This window comes from Callospermophilus lateralis, chromosome 5 (genome assembly GCF_048772815.1).
Source record: "Callospermophilus lateralis isolate mCalLat2 chromosome 5, mCalLat2.hap1, whole genome shotgun sequence".
Classification (NCBI taxonomy): domain Eukaryota; kingdom Metazoa; phylum Chordata; class Mammalia; order Rodentia; family Sciuridae; genus Callospermophilus; species Callospermophilus lateralis.
Genome location: NC_135309.1, coordinates 52,976,115 through 52,995,782, shown reverse-complemented (window position 1 = coordinate 52,995,782; position 19,668 = coordinate 52,976,115).

Genomic DNA, 19,668 nt, shown 5'->3' with positions numbered 1-19,668 from the left:
GAGGCCGAATTCTGGCTCCCGGAACTGCTCTGGCCCAGGGATAAAGAACCCCGGAAACTGTTTCTCAGTCCGGGTCCTGCTGAATACTGTGGAGGCCAGAGGGGCGGAGCAGAGCCGCCGCCGGAGCCCGGAACAGGCCCAGCGACCTGCCGGCGTGGTTGTCAAGAAACCCCAATTGGAGTAGGGGGAAAGCAGATCCTCCACCCGCGTCCGCAAGGTAGGCAGGCCTGTGACAGACTGGCAGAACAGCCCCAGCGGCCTGCCGGCGTGGTAGACACGTCACACCACTTGGGGGAGGGGCAGAGCAGAGCCGCTCCCCGAACCCAGATCAGGCCCAGCGGCCCGCCAGCGTGGCAGTCACATCACTCCATTTGGAGTAGGGGCAGAGCAGAGCCGCCGCCTGAGCCTGCAAGGTAGACAGACTTGCGACCGACCAGCAGAACAGGCCCAGCGGTCTACTGGTGTGGTAGACACGTCACACCAATTGGAGGAGGGGCAGAGCAGAGCCACCTCCTGAGCCCGCATGGTAGGCAGACCTGCGACCTACCGGCGGATCAGGCCCAGCGGCCTGCTGGTGTGGTAGACACGCCACCCGTCACCCCAATTGGAGTAGGGGCAGAGCAGAGCCTTCACCCGCGGTCGGAGCAGGCCCAGCGGCCCGACAGCGTCGTAGTCACGTCAACCCAATTGGAGCAGGGACAGAACAGAGCCGCCACCCGCGCCCAGAACAGGTCCAGCGACCTGCCGGCGTAGTAGTCACGACACCTCAATTGGAGTAGGGGCAGAGCAGATCCTCCACCCGAGCCCGCATGATAGGCAGGCCTGTGACAGACTGGCGGAACAGGCCCAGCGGCCTACCGGCGTGGTAGACACGTCACACCACTTAGGGGAGGGGCAGAGCAGAGCCGCAGCCCGCGCCCAGAACAGGCCCAGCGACCTGCCGGCGTGGTAGTCACGACAACCCAATTGGAGAAGGGGCAGAGCAGAGCCGCCGCCCGCGCCTGCAAGGTAGTCAGATCCGCGACTAACTGGCAGAACAGGCCCAGGGGTTCACGGACGTGGTAGACACGTCACACCAATTGGAGGAAGGGCAGAGCAGAGCCGCTGCCCGCGCCTCCAAGGTAGGCAGACCTGCGACCGACCGGCAGAACAGTCCCAGCGGCCCGCCAGCGTGGTAGACAGATCACCCCAATTGGAGGAGGACCAGAGCTGCCGACCGCCCCTGCAAGGGAGACTTTTAAACTATACAAGAGCAATATAAATATATAGGGGGAAAATTTCAAAAACACAACAGTTTCACTAAGCAGAAAGAAACACGAGCAATATGAAAAGACAAGGAAAGAAAGGACCACAAGCAATGCAGGTCAACTCAACTTTAGAAGAGGTAATAGCTGCAGCAGATGGAATGTCAGATAAAGAATTCAGGATATACATGCTGCAGATGATCTGGAGTCTGAAGGAAGACATTAGACAGCAAAATCAGACAATGAAAGATCACTTCGACCACTTCGACAATGTATTACATAAACAAATCCAAGAAGCAAAAGATCAACTATACAGGGAGATAGAGGTAATAAAAAACAAACAAACAGAAATCCTAGAAATGCAGGAAGCAATAAACCAACTTAAAAACTCAATTGAGAATACTACCAGCAGAGTAGAACACTTAGAAGATAGAACATCAGACAATGAAGACAAAGTATTTCAACTTGAAAAGAACATAGACAGCTCAGCAAAACTGTTAAGAAACCATGAGCAGAACATCCAAGAAATATGGGATAATATAAAGAGACCAAACTTAAGAGTCACTGGGATACAGGAAGGTATAGAGGTCCAAACCAAAGGAATGAGCCACCTATTCAATGAAATAATACGAGAAAACTTCCCAGACTTGAAGAATGAGACAGAATCCCAAATCCTAGAAGCCTACAGGACGCCGAATGTGCAAAATCATAAGAGATCCACACCTAGACACATTATAATGAAGATGCCCAACATACAGAATAAGGAGAGAATTTTAAAAGCTACAAGAGAAAGGAAGCAGATTACATTTAGGGGTAAACCAATCAGGATAACAGCTGATCTTTCAACACAGACTCTGAAAGCTAGAAGATCCTGGAATAACATATTTCAAAAACTGAAAGAAAATGGGTTCCAACCAAGAATCATGTATCCAGCGAAATTAAGCTTCAGGATGGAAGATGAAATTAAAACCTTCCACGATAAAAAAAAGTTAAAAGAATTTGCAGCTAGAAAACCATGTCTTCAAAACATCCTCGGCAAAACATTACAGGAAGAGGAAATGGAAAATAACAATGAAAACCAACAGTGGGAGGTAGGACAGTAAAGGGGGGAAAAATAATCAAAAAGGAAAACAAACCATGTTTAGTAACATAAATAAACAAATATGGCTGGAAGAACAACCCATATCTCAATAATAACCCTAAATGTTAATGGCTTAAACTCACCAATCAAGAGACACAGGCTAGTAGAATGGATCACAAAACAAGACCCAACAATATGCTGCCTACAGGAGACGCATTTGATAGGAAAAGACATACATAGACTGAAGGTGAAAGGTTGGGAAAAATCATATCACTCATATGGACTTCGGAAACAAGCAGGAGTGTCCATACTCATATCAAATAAAATAGATTTCAAGCCAAAGTTAATCAAAAGGGATAAATAGGGACACTACATACTGCTCAAGGGAACCATACACCAACAAGACATAACTATCATAAATATATATGCCCCAAACAATGGTGCAGCTATGTTCATCAAACAAACTCTTCTCAAGTTTAAGAGTCTAATAGACCAACATACAATAATCATGGGAGACTTCAACACACCTCTCTCACCACTAGACAGATCTTCCAAACAAAAGTTGAATAAGGAAACTATAGAACTCAATAACACAATTAATAACCTAGACTTAATTGATATATATAGAATATACCACCCAACATCAAGCAGTTACACTTTTTTCTCAGCAGCACATGGGTCCTTCTCAAAAATAGATCATATATTATGTCACAGGGCAACTCTTAGACAATATAAAGGAGTGGAGATAATACCATGCATCTTATCTGATCATAATGGAATGAAACTGAAAATCAACGATAAAAGAAGGAAGGAAAAAACATGCATCACTTGGAGAATGAACAATTGGTTACTAAATGATCAATGGGTTATAGAAGACATCAAGGAGGAAATTAAAAAATTCTTAGAGATAAATGAAAGCACAGACACAACATATCGGAATCTATGGGACACATTAAAAGCAGTTCTAAGAGGAAAATTCATTGCTTGGAGTTCATTCCTTAAAAAAAGAAAAAACCAACAAATAAATGATCTCATACTCCATCTCAAAATCCTAGAAAAAGAAGAGCAAAACAACAGCAAAAGAAGTAGAAGGCAAGAAATTATTAAAATCAGAGCTGAAATTAATGAAGCCGAAACAAAAGAAACAATTGAAAAGATTGACAAAACTAAAAGTTGGTTCTTTGAAAAAATAAATAAAATCGACAGACCCTTATCCATGCTAATGAAGAGAAGAAGAGAGAGAAATCAAATTACTAGCATACGGGATGAAAAAGGCAATATCACAACAGACACTTCAGAAATACAGAAGATAATCAGAAACTATTTTGAATCCTTATACTCCAATAAAAGAGAAGATAGTGAAGGCATCGATAAATTTCTTAAGTCATATGACCTGCCCAGATTAAGGCAGGAGGATATAGACAACCTAAACAGACCAATATCAATTGAGGAAATAGAAGAAACCATCAAAAGACTACCAACTAAGAAAAGCCCAGGACCGGATGGGTATACAGCAGAGTTTTACAAAACCTTTAAAGAGGAACTAATACCAATACTTTTCAAGCTATTTCAGGAAATAGAAAAAGAGGGAGAACTTCCAAATTCATTCTACGAGGCCAACATCACCCTGATTCCTAAACCAGACAAAGACACTTCAAAGAAAGAAAACTACAGACCAATATCTCTAATGAACCTAGATGCAAAAATCCTCAATAAAATTCTGGCAAATCGGATTCAAAAACATATCAAAAAAATTGTGCACCATGATCAAGTAGGATTCATCCCTGGGATGCAAGGCTGGTTCAATATACGGAAATTAATTAATGTTATTCACCACATCAATAGACTTAAAAATAAGAACCATATGATCATCTCGATAGATGCAGAAAAAGCATTCGACAAAGTACAGCATCCCTTTATGTTCAAAACGCTAGAAAAACTAGGGATAACAGGAACTTACCTCAACATTGTAAAAGCAATCTATGCTAAGCCTCAGGCTAGCATCATTCTGAATGGAGAAAAATTGAAGGCATTCCCTCTAAAATCTGGAACAAGACAGGGATGCCCTCTCTCACCACTTCTGTTCAACATAGTTCTCGAAACACTGGCCAGAGCAATTAGACAGACGAATGAAATTAAAGGCATAAAAATAGGAAAAGAAGAACTTATATTATCACTATTTGCAGATGACATGATTCTATACCTAGCAGACCCAAAAGGGTCTACAAAGAAACTATTAGAGCTAATAAATGAATTCAGCAAAGTGGCAGGATATAAAATCAACACGTATAAATCAAAGGCATTCCTGTATATCAGCGACAAATCCTCTGAAATGGAAATGAGGACAACCACTCCATTCACAATATCCCCCCCAAAAATAAAATACTTAGGAATCAACCTAACAAAAGAGGTGAAAGACTTATACAATGAAAACTACAGAACCCTAAAGAGAGAAATAGAAGAAGATCTTAGAAGATGGAAAAATATACCCTGTTCATGGATAGGCAGAACTAACATCATCAAAATGACGATATTACCAAAAGTTCTCTATAGGTTTAATGCAATGCCAATCAAAATCCCAATGGCATTTCTTATAGAAATAGAGAAAGCAATCATGAAATTCATATGGAAAAATAAAAGACCCAGAATAGCAAAAACAATGCTAAGTAGGAAGGGTGAATCAGGCGGTATAGCGATACCAGACTTCAAACTATACTACAGAGCAATAGTAACAAAAACAGCATGGTACTGGTACCAAAACAGGCGGGTGGACCAATGGTACAGAATAGAGGACACAGAAACCAATCCACAAAACTACAACTATCTTATATTTGATAAAGGGGCTAAAAGCATGCAATGGAGGAAGGATAGCATCTTCAACAAATGGTGCTGGGAAAACTGGAAATCCATATGCAACAAAATGAAACTGAATCCCTTTCTCTCGCCATGCACAAAAGTTAACTCAAAATGGATCAAGGAGCTTGATATCAAATCAGAGACACGGCGTCTGATAGAAGAAAAAGTCGGCTACGATCTACATACTGTGGGGTCGGGCTCCAAATTCCTCAATAGGACACCCATAGCACAACAGTTAATAACTAGAATCAACAAATGGGACTTACTCAAACTAAAAAGTTTTTTCTCAGAAAAAGAAACAATAAGAGAGGTAAATAGGGAGCCTACATCCTGGGAACAAATCTTTACTCCTCACACTTCAGATAGAGCCCTAATATCCAGAGTATACAAAGAACTCAAAAAATTAGACAACAAGATAACAAATAACCCAATCAACAAATGGGCCAAAGACATGAACAGACACTTCTCAGAGGAGGACATACAATCAATCAACAAGTACATGAAAAAATGCTCACCATCCCTAGCAGTCAGAGAAATGCAAATCAAAACCACCCTAAGATACCATCTCACTCCAGTAAGATTAGCAGCCATTATGAAGTCAAACAACAACAAGTGCTGGCGAGGATGTGGGGAAAAGGGTACACCTGTTCATTGTTGGTGGGACTGCAAATTGGTGCAGCCAATCTGGAAAGCAGTATGGAGATTTCTTGGAAAGCTGGGAATGGAACCACCATTTGACCCAGCTATTCCCCTTCTCGGTCTATTCCCTAAAGACCTAAATAGAGCATGCTACAGGGACACTGCTACATCGATGTTCATAGCAGCACAATTCACAATAGCAAGACTGTGCAACCAACCTAGATGCCCTTCAATAGATGAATGGATAAAAAAATGTGGCATTTATACACAATGGAGTATTACTCTGCATTAAGAAATGACAAAATCATAGAATTTGGAGGGAAATGGATGGCATTAGAGCAGATTATGCTAAGTGAAGCCAGCCAATCCCTAAAAAACAAATGCCAAATGTCTTCTTTGATATAAGGAGAGTAACTAAGAACAGAGTAGGGACGAAGAGCATGAGAAGAAGATTAACATTAAACAGGGACGAGAGGTGGGAGGGAAAGGGAGGGAGAAGGGAAATTGCATGGAAATGGAAGGAGACCCTCAGGGGTATACAAAATTACATACAAGAGGTAGCGAGGGGAAAGGGAAAAATAATACAAGGGGGAGATATGAACTGCAGTAGAGTGGGTAGAGAGAGAAGAGGGGAGGGGAGGGGAAGGGAGGGGGATAGTAAAGGATAGGAAAGGCAGCAGAATACAACAGACCCTAGTATGGCAATATATAAATCAATGGAAGTGTAAAAAAAAAAAAAAAAAAAAAAAAAGTAAAACTTTAGGACAAACAAAGCTAAAGTTATGCTTGCAAGTATTTATTGCACCCTTAACTGACCTGAAAAACAAAATTGTTTGACATTATAAAAATATGATTTAATCCCTAATCCATGTAAATATGAAAATTTTATTTTTAGAAATAAAAGATAAAATTACTTTACTAACATCATGATAATAATTATAGAAATATAAAAGTTTCATGAAGAACTAAAGAAATGTAATATGTAAGTGGTTTTGTTCAAAAAGCTAAGCTAGGGCTAAACAGGACACTTCTTTGAGGTGTGTAGTTTACAAATAATGAAAAACTCCTGTATTCCTACCACCACTCATAGACACTGCAAACACTGTTTGTATTAATGAAAATGCTAGTTCAGGTGGTGGCATTTCAAAAAAAGAAGCAGAGGCTGTACTTTGGAGCTGCACATAAACATAATTGGAAAAAGTGATGATGAACTAAACCATATTTATACAAGCATTTGAAATAATGGCTCATGAGTCCTGCAGAATATTTTCTTCCTTTAAATGGAATCATGCACAGTACCCTATTGATTCACTTCTTGGTATCTTATTTATGCTATAAATCTCCTTGCTAAATAGGAAATCTAGTCCATATCACAACCAGTTTTCAAATTAAGCTCTCCTCTCTTGCTGGATGTTTGGATGAAATAAAATCTAAGGATTCCTCAATTTGTGTCATTATATTTTAAAATAAAAATTTCAACCAGTGACAATTAGAATGACAAACAACCCCCATCCCCCTCCACACACACACACACACACACCTTTTCCTGTCTCGCTCTTGCAGTGCTAGACACTGAATCTTGAATCCAGGGCCTCATGCATGTGAAGCAAACACTTCACCACTGACCTGTATTGTCAGCCCTAGAATGACAGACTTCTAAATATTATGGAAAGATTTACTGGGCACAATGCCTCATACCTATAATCAGCAACTCTGGAGACTGAGACAGGAAGATCTCATGTTTGAGACCAGCTTCAGCAATATAGTGACGTCCTAGGCAACTCAAAGAAATCCTGTCTCAAAATAAAATATAAAAGGGATTGGGAATGTAGCTTAGTGGTTAAAATATCACTGAGTTAAATCCCTAGTATCAAAAGAAAAAAGAAAAGAAAGATGCATAAGAAAAAAGAAAAGAAAAATGAGCATGGGGGCAGGGTGGGGTTATGTGTGAACATATCTGCCCAGCCCAACCACAGACTATTGCAGTGATGACAAAAATTGGGGAATAAAGACTGTTAATTATGCTCTCTTAGAGGAAAAAAAAAACAAGCAAATTTTAAAATAAAGTGGACTTTTATTGTGAAAAAAAAAAGTATCAGAAACTTTATAGCAAAATCTTTACAAGCTGTATTTTAGAGTATTTGACAATTTTATTTTAAAGTGAAAATAAAATAGATTTCTCCTTATGAGTTGAAAACACCATCCAAAATTTAGATCTGATTAGCAAGCTGAAGTTATATTTCATTGTATTTTATAAAGATTGAATTTCCTTATTAGCATTCATGGTTTATAATAAATAAAAGGAGAGAAGTAATTGCATAAAAATTTTATGTCTGTCAGCTCAGTGGTTGGACTTGTAATTATGAAGCAACCTCTTATATGTCAAAGAAAAAAATACCTTTTTTCCACATTGTTGATTTGATGATGATGATGATGATGATGATGATGATATGCTCTTTGCATTTTTATGTCCTTTCTTAAATTTATTGTTGTTACAATAAGAATATTCTTTGGAATATTTATGGTAATACCATTCATATATCTTCCAACTAACTCAGATCTTTGAAAGGTTAGTCATGCCAAGAAGAAAATATTCAACTTAGGAAAAACTCAGGAATATTAGCAATACTTGTCTCAGGACTCAAGATTACTTTCCAGCAGAGATCTGAATTTTTAAAAAATCGAATGCACTGAAATCAAAGAGAAAAATCTTCCCCTTCCATTCTTTTGAATAAGTTTTAAAATTGATTTCTTTAATAAAAAAGTTGATAAAAATTAATTACCTTTACCCTCTCCTAGGACATCACTAGCTCTTCAAAAAGTGACCTCCTTTCTTCAAATATCCATCTGATTTCTCTGCCTGAGAGCTCTAAATTATCCTTTACTTCTGTCAGTTCAACTGAAAAGCAACTTTCATCAAATAATCAGTAAAACTCACCTACCTAACTTCAAGTCACAATAATTTTTCTCAATTATACAGAGGAATAAGAGGCTACTTTAGGAAGGATTTTAGAGTTTGTGGAAGCCCATATCTTTGTGTAAGACATGGTACATCCTGCTTGATACAGGTAAAAAAAAAATGACTGCCACATTCATTTATGTGATGTCAACCTAAGCTTTCCATGTGTCTTTATGTAGAGTTTGTCTATGACCAAGTTGTGAAAAAGATGAAGGGCTTCTCCACTTGACCTTTTTAGTCCATATTTCTTCATTTCTTTGTTCATGTCCCCAAAACACTGAAAGCATTCATGTTGCCATGTCTCTGCTCTAGGTCGATTGATCCTATTGTGTTTCCTGAATGTTTGCAGCAGAGACTGCTCACCAACAACCAGCCTTTTCCCTCCGAAAAACATTCCAACCTCCCTTGCAGTTCAATAAGACCATGTGATGTGACTGAATTCCTGACAATGGAATGTGAGCAACACGAATTGCTTCTCGTCCTTGGAAGGCACTTACAAACTTCTTCACACTTGGATCCCCGCCATGGTCTTCCTTTCCCTTTATGTGTAGAAGGTGTCTGGGACTCTCAATTATCACTTACAGATAGTTACTTTTCTTCTTAATGAGTTTTCATTTTTCAAAATCCTAAGCATATCTCAGTCTTCCCTGAATGTTTTTTGGGATGGGCACACACTTTTGTTGGAAAGTAGAAAATCAATCTAATCAATTTTATTCTACTCAGGAAAATGAAATATGGGCAATGTTAATGCCCATTAGCATTACTCCATTACTTTTTTGGAGGCGTATTCAATGGGCAAGTGATACTTTGATTTTTGTTTGTCTTATTCATTTTTTATAGTGTTTTAGGGTAAACTTTAAATAATAATATGTCATTTATTTTAAGTCTGGCATTTCATACTATATTTACTATAGCATATGGAATTTATTTTCTTGGGAAGTAATGCAGATTTTAGTATAAACCTTTTGTAGTCATAGTTTGCTAAATTTGCATTATTCTTGTACGACACAGAAAAATGTTATAAAATTTATGATGCAACTTAGAACAATTTAGGCTTCTAAAAGTAATTTTGATCTACCAGATTTGGTAATATCAGGTTAATAATATTATGTAAAGTTCATTAGTCCAATTAAAATAGTCTTGGTAGTTTTAAATTATTTTTCTTTAACAAGTAATAGATTCACATGATTCAAAATGGAAAAAGGATATGCTGAAAATTCTTTCTTCTTCTCAACTCACTTTAAGCCATTCAGTTTCCTTCTCTAGAGGTGATACATATTACATACATGTGTGAATATCTGCAATCAGATTTGTATGTATTCTTAAGATTTTTTGCTCATTAGCTGCATATATGTATATAGTTTATTTTCTTTCTTATTTACACAAATAGCAGCATACTAACAAATAACATCTAATTCTTATTTTTCATTGCTGCATTGAACTTATTTAATCCCATTAAAAAATGAACTACATTGTTTTCAGTCTAAACATATGATGTTATCAATTTCTGTGAATGACCTTGTACTGTCACTTAAAGTTTCTATGGAGCTGCATATATTCTTAGTTTTCTGTATGTCTTGTACATCAAATGTCACTTTGAGTAAAATCAGAGACAAAACAACAACCTGAGAAAATATTTTAAGTCATACCAGAGACCAGGAAGAAAACAAGCAACCCAATTAAAAAAATGAAATAAAATAAAAGCAAACAATACCAACAGTTAACAGAAAACTATGTAGAAGTTGACTTTTAAACAAAAATATGCTTAAATTATTTTTTAAAAAATAAACAAATGAAAATTATACAGAGATATTATCTTTTACTTCTCAGGCTGACCATATCAGAAAGAATTATTTCAGAAAAATGATTTGGAGTAGGTATTTTTGATGAACAGAAAATTATTTTATTTAATCACTGGAGGCTTTAAAGTGAAATTTTTACATATACTCCACTAAATATATATTCTTTTCCTTTCTCATATGCAGCAATATCTAGCCATGTGACTGAATTACTGCCAATGAGATATAATAATGGTAATTCAAAGAGAATTCCCTTAAAGCAGATAATCACCTATGAGGCTCCTTTGTCCTTTATTCTTTTGTTGTTGTTGTTTTTCCATATGGAATGCAGAATGCTTCAATAACCCTGCTGGACTATGAGGTGACTTTGAGAATGGAAGTTACTATGATAGAGCAGAAAGGTACAATGAACCTGAATTTCTGAGGATTTCAAAAGGCAACTTTACCAGCTGTGTATACCTACCTCTAATATCTAATACCTCAGATAATGAACCCTTCATCTTCATGATTTATTAATGTACCCTTAAGATTTATCATTCCCACACTCTGAGAAAATTATTTTAATTAAAAATTAAATAAATAAATAACCGGGTTTGGGGTTGTGGCTCTGCAGTAGAACACTTGCCTTGCACATGTGAGGCCCTGGGTTCAATCCTCAGCACCACATGAAAATAAATAAATAAAATAAAGGTTAAAAAAAATAAAGATTAAAAAATGCTATTAAAAACCTTAGGAAAGTTTTGCTTGGGTCCAATGAGCTCAATTCCCTTGGAGACAACCATGAAATTTATCTTAGAGTCTGCCTGCCTTATTGGGCATACAGTCTCTGCCACACTGTTCCAGAGCTAGAGGAAGGAACAGTGTCCTCCTTCTTTTTGGACTAACACAAAGCATTAAGTGGGGAAGTGATGCCTGACTTTCCTAAATTGCTTCTTCCAACCTGGAACTACTACTTTGTTAGCCACTGTGTGAGGGTGATTTGGTCTGCAGTATTCCTGGGAAGGCTTTCTAAGATAGATCCTCTATTCTATGAGTGGAAGCTGGTAGAAGAAGGAAGCCCTCAAACTCTACTGCACTTTTTGAACATTACCTTCTGCATAGAGATGCGGTAGGGTAGGGTAAGAAATGCTGGTGGTCGAGGGTGCGTGGCACATGTTCATGATCCCAGTGGCTCCGATGGTGAGGCAGTAGGATCAAAACCAGCCTCAGCAAAAGCAAGGTGTAAAGCAACTCGAGGAAACCCTGTCTCTAAACACTGTACACAATACGGCTGGGGATGTGGCTCTGTGGCCGAGTGTCCAGAGTTCTACCCCCAGTACTGCAAAAAAAGAAATGCTGGTGGTCTTCCCCTTTGGGGTACTGGGAAGACAGCCTATCTTTTCAGCTGCACCCAGAGCTTGAGCTTCTGTCATGTTGAGATAGAGGCTGGGCAAAAAGCTGTGGTTCATGTCTCCCAAAATATCTCTATATTTACATTGACTCGACAGGAGTTTTGAATAAGTATTTCTTAATTTTACATATGCTCTTAGGAAAATTTCCTGAAATTTTAAATGACTGCTTTTTAAAAAAATAAATAAAATTTTTGTCAGTTGTTTTTTCGGAAAGAGCATGCAGACTTCCTTGTGCTGATGATGTTCAGGAACTGTTTCTCCCTCATCCTTTATTTTATTTTATTTTATGTGTGTGTGTGTGTGTGTGTGTGTGTTATTTATTTTTAGATATTTTTTATTTTAATGATTTGCATTCCAATAATTTGCTTATTATGTTCAAAATCATGATTCATTTTCTTTTTATTCCTTAGCTTTTTCAGCACTTATGTAAGAGTTTTGCCTTTTTCTGCTTCTTGGTAGATTTTAATAACCCATCTTTCCTTTCCTTCATTCATTTGCTCTTCTTCATATAAAAGACCAACACAGTAAATTACTTTGAAAAATCAGGGTTAAATATTTGATCTGAAACTCCATCTATTTCTCATGATTTACTTTCCTCAGTGTATTCTGCCACTGTTTTTTTTTTTTTTTCCTGTTTCTTTTCTTGATCTTTCATATACTATGTTGGCATAAATTGCATGATGGTACTCTTTTTACTTTTCATTTGTGATGGAGAAAAGTTTCTTCTGAATAAACTATTTACATGTGGTTTATGTATGGGAGGGATCAAGATCATGTATTGGTCTAGAAGGAATTTTCCGTATAAACTACTTTTGTATGAGTTCCTTTAGCTTTTAGTGTCTCACCAATGAAACCAGAGAGCTGTGGGATTTTCAACAATACAGTTTTTCTTTTTCCTCACTGATTCATTCCTCTCTGAATTTTCCATGGAAGTATGGCTTTTTGTGGTGACTGTTTAGCTCTTTTACTTCTCAGAACAAAACTTATTTTCAAATTTCCTGTCACTAACCTGTATATTTTCTTCTTGCAGAAATTATTTAGGTTTCCACCCACCCCCCCTCCCTCAGGATATGCTGCTCTGTTTTAAGAAGTCTGCTTTCTCTAAGACTCCTATAACTCAGGAAACAATACCAAGAATCAACAAATGAGATAGCATCAAGTTAAAAAGCTTCTGTACAACAAAGAAAGCAATTAACAGAGTGAAGGACTGCCTACAGAAAGGGAGAAAATCTTTGCCAGCTACTCTCCCTTCAATGCACAGATCTCTATCTCATGCCAGAGATGATCTAGAGATTTTGTATGTGCTGAGGCCTTCAGTTCCTACTGGGCCACTGTGGTCAGCACTGTCTTGGTGGTAGGAGTCATGGGGCTTTGCCCCACATGGGTTTTCACTATTGAAGGGTTTCAAGTCTAAGGTCTGGACTTAAAACTTCTCTCTCCCTCCTCCAAATGGGAGTCATCTTTCTTCATGCTAGAATGCTTGGAGTTCAGAGAAAAGTGACATGAGCAACTCTTTCCCTCCTGCCTTCTTTAATAGATTTTTCATTTTATTTTACTAAAGCAGGCACTGTCTTATTGGGTCTCTCACCTGATTTCCCTACCTCTTATTAAGTATGTTGGTGTGTGAATAGCTCTGCAGCTTGGTGTCAGTGAGGAGAAATTGCCAGAGGATATTACTCAGCCGCCATCTTGCTCCATTTCATTTATTAAGGGTTCTTACGGGATTATATGAATGCTTTTCAAATGTGTATGTAATCATATAGATATTGAAAATCATCTCTTCTAGGAAAAATATTTTTACCTGTAGAAAAATACAGGCGACACTGATGGCAGCCTCTCCAATCCCACCCATCTGCACTCATTTCCTCTCCACTGAACAGTGCTCATAAACTTTTGTAACAGATGCCAAAGCAATTAAAATAATTCTATTGTCTCAAGTATTTGTACCAGTAATTGGTAGTACTTTCATTAAAGTACAGGCATATAATAATACCTTAGTCTACTTTCATTCATATATTAACAGAATAACAAAATATTTTGTATACTAGTGAGAGATGAAGGTGGTGATATTTGGATTAGTCATCTCAGCTTTCTTTTAATATTTATTAACTTGAATATCTGTATGTTTCTGTGTTTATGTTTGTCTCTGTCTCATTACCTTTCCTTCCCCCTAATTTAGGATAGTCTACTAAATTAGAATAACTCTTATCAATCTCCTAGAATCTATTTTTAGCTATTATAAGCCTTTCCAGATTGGCTAACATGTGTCAGTAATAGTAGAGAACCCAAACATCAACAGTATCTCACCCCTCACACCGCCCACACACAAAATATACTTAGGTATACAAACAGAAAAACAAAGCTGATGAATTAAAGAATCCAGTCTGTAAAGGCTACATACCATAGGGTTCCAATTATGTGACCTTCTGGAAAAAGCAAAAGTATAGATACCTTAAAATTATTAGTAATTATCAGAGGTTTTGAGAAATGGTTAAATGGGTGAAGCTCAAGGTGTTTTTTATGGTGGTAAATTATTTAACATGATATCAAAATGATAGATACACAACACTATGCCATTGTGAAAACCCATAAAACTTTACAACATAAAGAGTGAACTTTAATGTATGCAAATTCTGAAAAAAAATAGCTAGGAAGTTGGAAGATCCTTGGAAAGAACACAGACAAGGATGGGAGAATCTAGCTGTGTGACAAATAGATGAAACAGCCTCATTAAGGAAAGTAAGGAGGAAAGATACTGACCCAAATTAACTTAAAATGAGTGTAGGCTGTAAGATTAAAGGCAAAAGAAACTGTAAATACAATTCTCGTATCACCACACAGGTATACTGGAATTAACAATCAGGTAAATGTTTGAGGAAGGATGGAACCAGGTTTCTCCCTGTTGGAGCGGAGGTTGCCAGCAAACAGCAGGAGGACAATGAAGTGACACGTGGCATCTGATAGTCAGAAAATATGAAAATACTTAAAATTGAAGCCTGACCCCGTGTGGGAAAAGTGCCATAATTATGATTACCAAGGACAGATTTTTGTGCTCGTTTAATATTCACCTATGTTCCAGTCCATTATATATCTTTTTCATATTGGGGAAAACATTTCTGAGAGAAAAAAAAATATTAGAGAACATTGCAATAGTTAAATGTGCTAGGAATTCTTTAATTAAGCAGTTTTAATGTCTTCCTATGTTTCAATAACATTTCTCTCCTCTAATTCATGTAGTTATCTTCTTGACATTTCCTCTGTTTCCTTATGGATTCTTTAAAAGCTCAATAGACTGTTTTTACTACTTGGCTTCTTAGATTCAGTTACTCTGGAAAGAAGATCCTTTCTCTGTTAGACCATGCTACCTAAACCAAGAAATTTTGTAGCCAGAATTTGGAGAAATTTCTGGAAATTAGTATGTTTGATGTGTCATAAGATTTTCAAGAGAGAAACTTTGAGAGAATATGATACATTCATTGTTGATGAAATCAACAGATTTCCTTATAGAGAAAACAGGATGTTTTGTCTAATAAAAGTTAATTGTAGTATGTCAAGTTATAGAATGAATAGGACAAAACAGTGAACGTTGTATTACCAGCCAGTGAAATTAAAGAGGGATGGGAGATACCAATTGAAGCATAAATGGTTTGTGTGTGTGTGTGTGTGTGTGTGTGTGTGTGTGTTATTGTTGTTGTTGTTTTGTTTTGTTTTGTTTTTGTTTTTTGGTGCTGGGGATTAAACTCTGGGGCACTGGGCCACTGAACCATAACCACATCCCCAGCCCCATTTTGTATTTTATTTAGAGACAGGGTCTCACTGAGTTGCTTAGGGCCTCGCTTTTTCTGAGGCTGGCTTTGAACTCTCCATCCTCCTGCCTCAGCATCCCAAGCTGCTGGGACTACACGCATGCTCCATGACATCCCACGTAGGCATAAATCTAGAGGCAGAGGAGGGGTTTTCACTATTTATTTATTCTAATTACTTGGGATTATTTGTAGCATAAATGAGAACTAGAATTAACATCAGATGGAAATTATGCTTTTATTTTTAAAAATTCCAGATCCTTAAATTATTTACACCCACTGATTATTATATGTAGGGGGCCAGCATTAATTCTTTGACATAAGGACCCATGAATAGTTATAGCATTGAGTGTCCACTTCAAGCACCCTTGAGAAGATGAGAGTAAATGATGCCCAGCCTTCCATGTTCTCAAACCTTTCCTGTCTGGATACATTCAGCCTGTCTCTAGCTGCCAGAGCCTGTACTTCTACATAAAGGATTCTCTAACCCAGCAGCTTACAGGCAGGGCCAGCCTGAAGTGCAGGGAATTACCGCACTTCCCTCATCCCCACGTTCATGATGCAATGACTGACTGGACTCCCTATACCAATGTTCTATTTCCCTTGCCCCCGGGGTAGATTAGCCTGACATGCTCTCGGGTGGCTTCCAGATTTCTCCTGGAATGTTAAGATCTAGTTTCTTTCAGGGATAACAAATTTAATGAAGCACTTTATTGGTTCCATTTCTTCCTATCTTTTCCCTGTCTCACCTTTCCTGGATCTATGGGAGGAGGGTAAATTTCAGGGCTCAGGTTGGTGTTTAAGGGACAGTAACCTCCCTAATAAACTGCTCTCACTCATACATGAAGAAGTCAGTGAAGAAAAGGTTCATTTGACATCATTTTATTTAAAAAAAAAAAAAAACTATTTTTCTGTATAGATCCCATTGCCTTCTTGAGGTCACTGCATATTCCCTCCAGGTATTGAGAAAGGTCAGTGCTTTATATGCAGTAGTGTCAACCCCATCATTTGATACTCATATTTCTTCAGTATTTGGGAATTCTAAATATTAATTCTACCAAAAGAACATTTAACAAAACATCAATTTTCCCTCAGTGTTATTGTTCATAAATTAAACTGTGTATTATTATCAATATTAATATGTAAAGGGTCTTAGTAGTCCTAAACATCAATAGGGAAATAAGTGTTTTTTACAATTTGTGTTTCGACATATGCAGATTGAATTTCTGTCCAGATGTTTAAGTATACCCAAGACCTATTTTCGTTTCATTTAGTGTATGACAGGAGTTAATCAGAAGTAATAAGATACAATAAAATAATATCTATATTTCCTTTGTATTTTAAGATTCTTAGGGATTAAATCATAAAATAAATAAAATAAATAAAATCATAAAATACAATTTGACATATTCTTACAAAATGGTATTTACTTCTCTGCAAAGAATTATAAAAGTAAAGAAATAATTGAGATCTTCTAAAAATACTATCTTCATTTACATTTTTAATTAATGCAGAATGTTTCTTGTAATTTTCTTCTAAAGTAGCATAAATGTCATATTGTCTTAAACAAAGTATAGGAAAACCTAGTGTTGAGATCTGAATCTATAAACAACTCTATAATTTATAGGAACTGAAATTTTGAAGGAAGAGGAGTGGTAGGAAGCATATAATTTTTCAAAACCAGAGCATCCACCTACATAATAAATATCACACGTACATTTACAGCTGGACTATAGTAATCTTACCAACCACTGTTTTAGCCAGTTTTTACCAGATATTTGCAGAACTAACAGCTCCTGTGTCTTACTAATGACAGGTTCATTGGTTCATGAAAAGTGGAGATCCAGAAAGGCACCTGCCTGTTGTTGTGCCTGGACACAGTGTTTCAAGTGACAGTGCCTAGACTATGCTTTCCTGTCTCCCAATTTGGTTTCCCCCTTGGCTTTTCCCCATCTTAGGCAGTCTCTTTCCACATGGTCAACAAAACATTTGTCTACGATTTCTCCAGGTTTACCTTATCCTTAGAAATTTTATTAGAGAATCTACACCAGTCCTTTCAAAGGACTAATAGGATTCTGATTGTCCTGGATTGAGTTCCATGCCAATATTCTGGTTGGAACATTGTGTCACTAGGGTTGGCTAAAGTAGTATTCATAAAATATCTCTAAAAAAAGAACATTTTACAGTTTGCATTGGGGTACAGACAAAAATATACATACAGAATTAATCCATGATTGACAAAGTGTTTTCAGATACTGAGAAGTACAATGAAGAAGGTGATGCAAGGTGCCCTGTTGGAGAGTGACTGTGCAACCATTCTAGTCTGGGCTGTAATAGGATTTCTGAAGGAATGACATTTGAGCTCACATGCAAATGACAAAAGTGCACATTTTAAGCAAAGGAGACATCAAGTGAAAGGTCCTGGAGCTGGAATCACCATGACATGTTAGAAGAGTAGAAAGAAATCCAGTATTACTAGAGAATAATGATCCAAGAGCCACAGTGACAATATCAAGCTCATGGGCCTTACAGATCATTCTAATGGGTTGATATTTTTACAAGTCCAATGGGCACCCACGTGTGGGTGTTCAACAAGGATGTGATAATATGTTCTATGAAAAGAGCAATCTTTTTGGATAAAAGAATATCCAAAAGAAGAAATCTTTTGTGAAAAAGAATGTTTTGAATGGGTAGACAAGACTACAGAGGTGTAAAAGAGAAAAGCCAGTTAGAATCATGGAGGCATCGAGGTAAGCCAGAACAATTGACTTGTCCTGAGTGACAGAAGGGAAGATGAGTAGAGTGGACTAAGATATACTTTAGATTAAGAGATTCCCAATGAAATAGATGTGAGGGATGCAGGAGGGAGGGGAATCATGAATGAGTCCACACAATGTAATTAAATCCTCACAGCAACCCTGCAATTTATCCCTGCTCAATACATGAAGAATCTCAAGGCAGTAAAGAGCAGACAGTGGAAATTTAAATTAGTTCTTGTTGTTGTTTTTATCTAAACACATTCTTTCTATAATATCGCAGAGCTATCAAGGAAAATATACTTTAACAAACTCATAGAATAAGAGTTACAACTTGACTTCAGCCTAGCACTAGCTGAAAGATGCTGAAGCTCTTAGTGATGGCCTCTCACAAGGGGAGAAGATGAGTAGAATGACGTAGCTATTAAAAGTAGTATGACAGCTGAGAAAATGGTTTTTCAATATCTTTTAACTATAAATACAGTCTCTCCAATTTTACCAGGAATTCAAAGAATGGATGCTATATTCCCAAAGAGCTCAGGCACCAGCTTTCATGGAATTACTAATGTTGTTTTATGGACCCAACTATTTGCTTGCTCTTTGCAAGAAACATTGGTGTAACTTGACAATGGATATTGTTCATATTGATACAAATAATCTTTGGGGATCCATTAGAAAAACCTCAGATATCTAATTAATAGTTAGCACTGCTTAAACATGTCAGTCTCTCCCTCCCTAAATTCTCTTTGTAATTATCCCAGAATAATTAATTTCCATACAAATGATTCAATTATTACTGACAAAGAGGAGTAATTTAGCCATTTCAATTTCTTTCTATTGCAACAAATAAAATCAAAGGCCCAACCAGCTCTCATTGTTCTGACAGTCAAAAATCCCTTCCACATCTTTATTAGTCTCTTGTTTCTTACATATATACCAAAATAATATCACATATAATCTTTATGAAGTCTGAAGGAATGACATTTGAGCTCATATGCAAATGAGCTTACCTCTGGGTCACTGTATTTGTCTGCTGACCTTGTCTAAGTTTCTGAATAAATTCTAGAAAAATCCCACCTGAATTCAAAATTAAATTTCTCAATTAATCCTCATTAAATGCCAGCACTGTGTTGGAGTCCC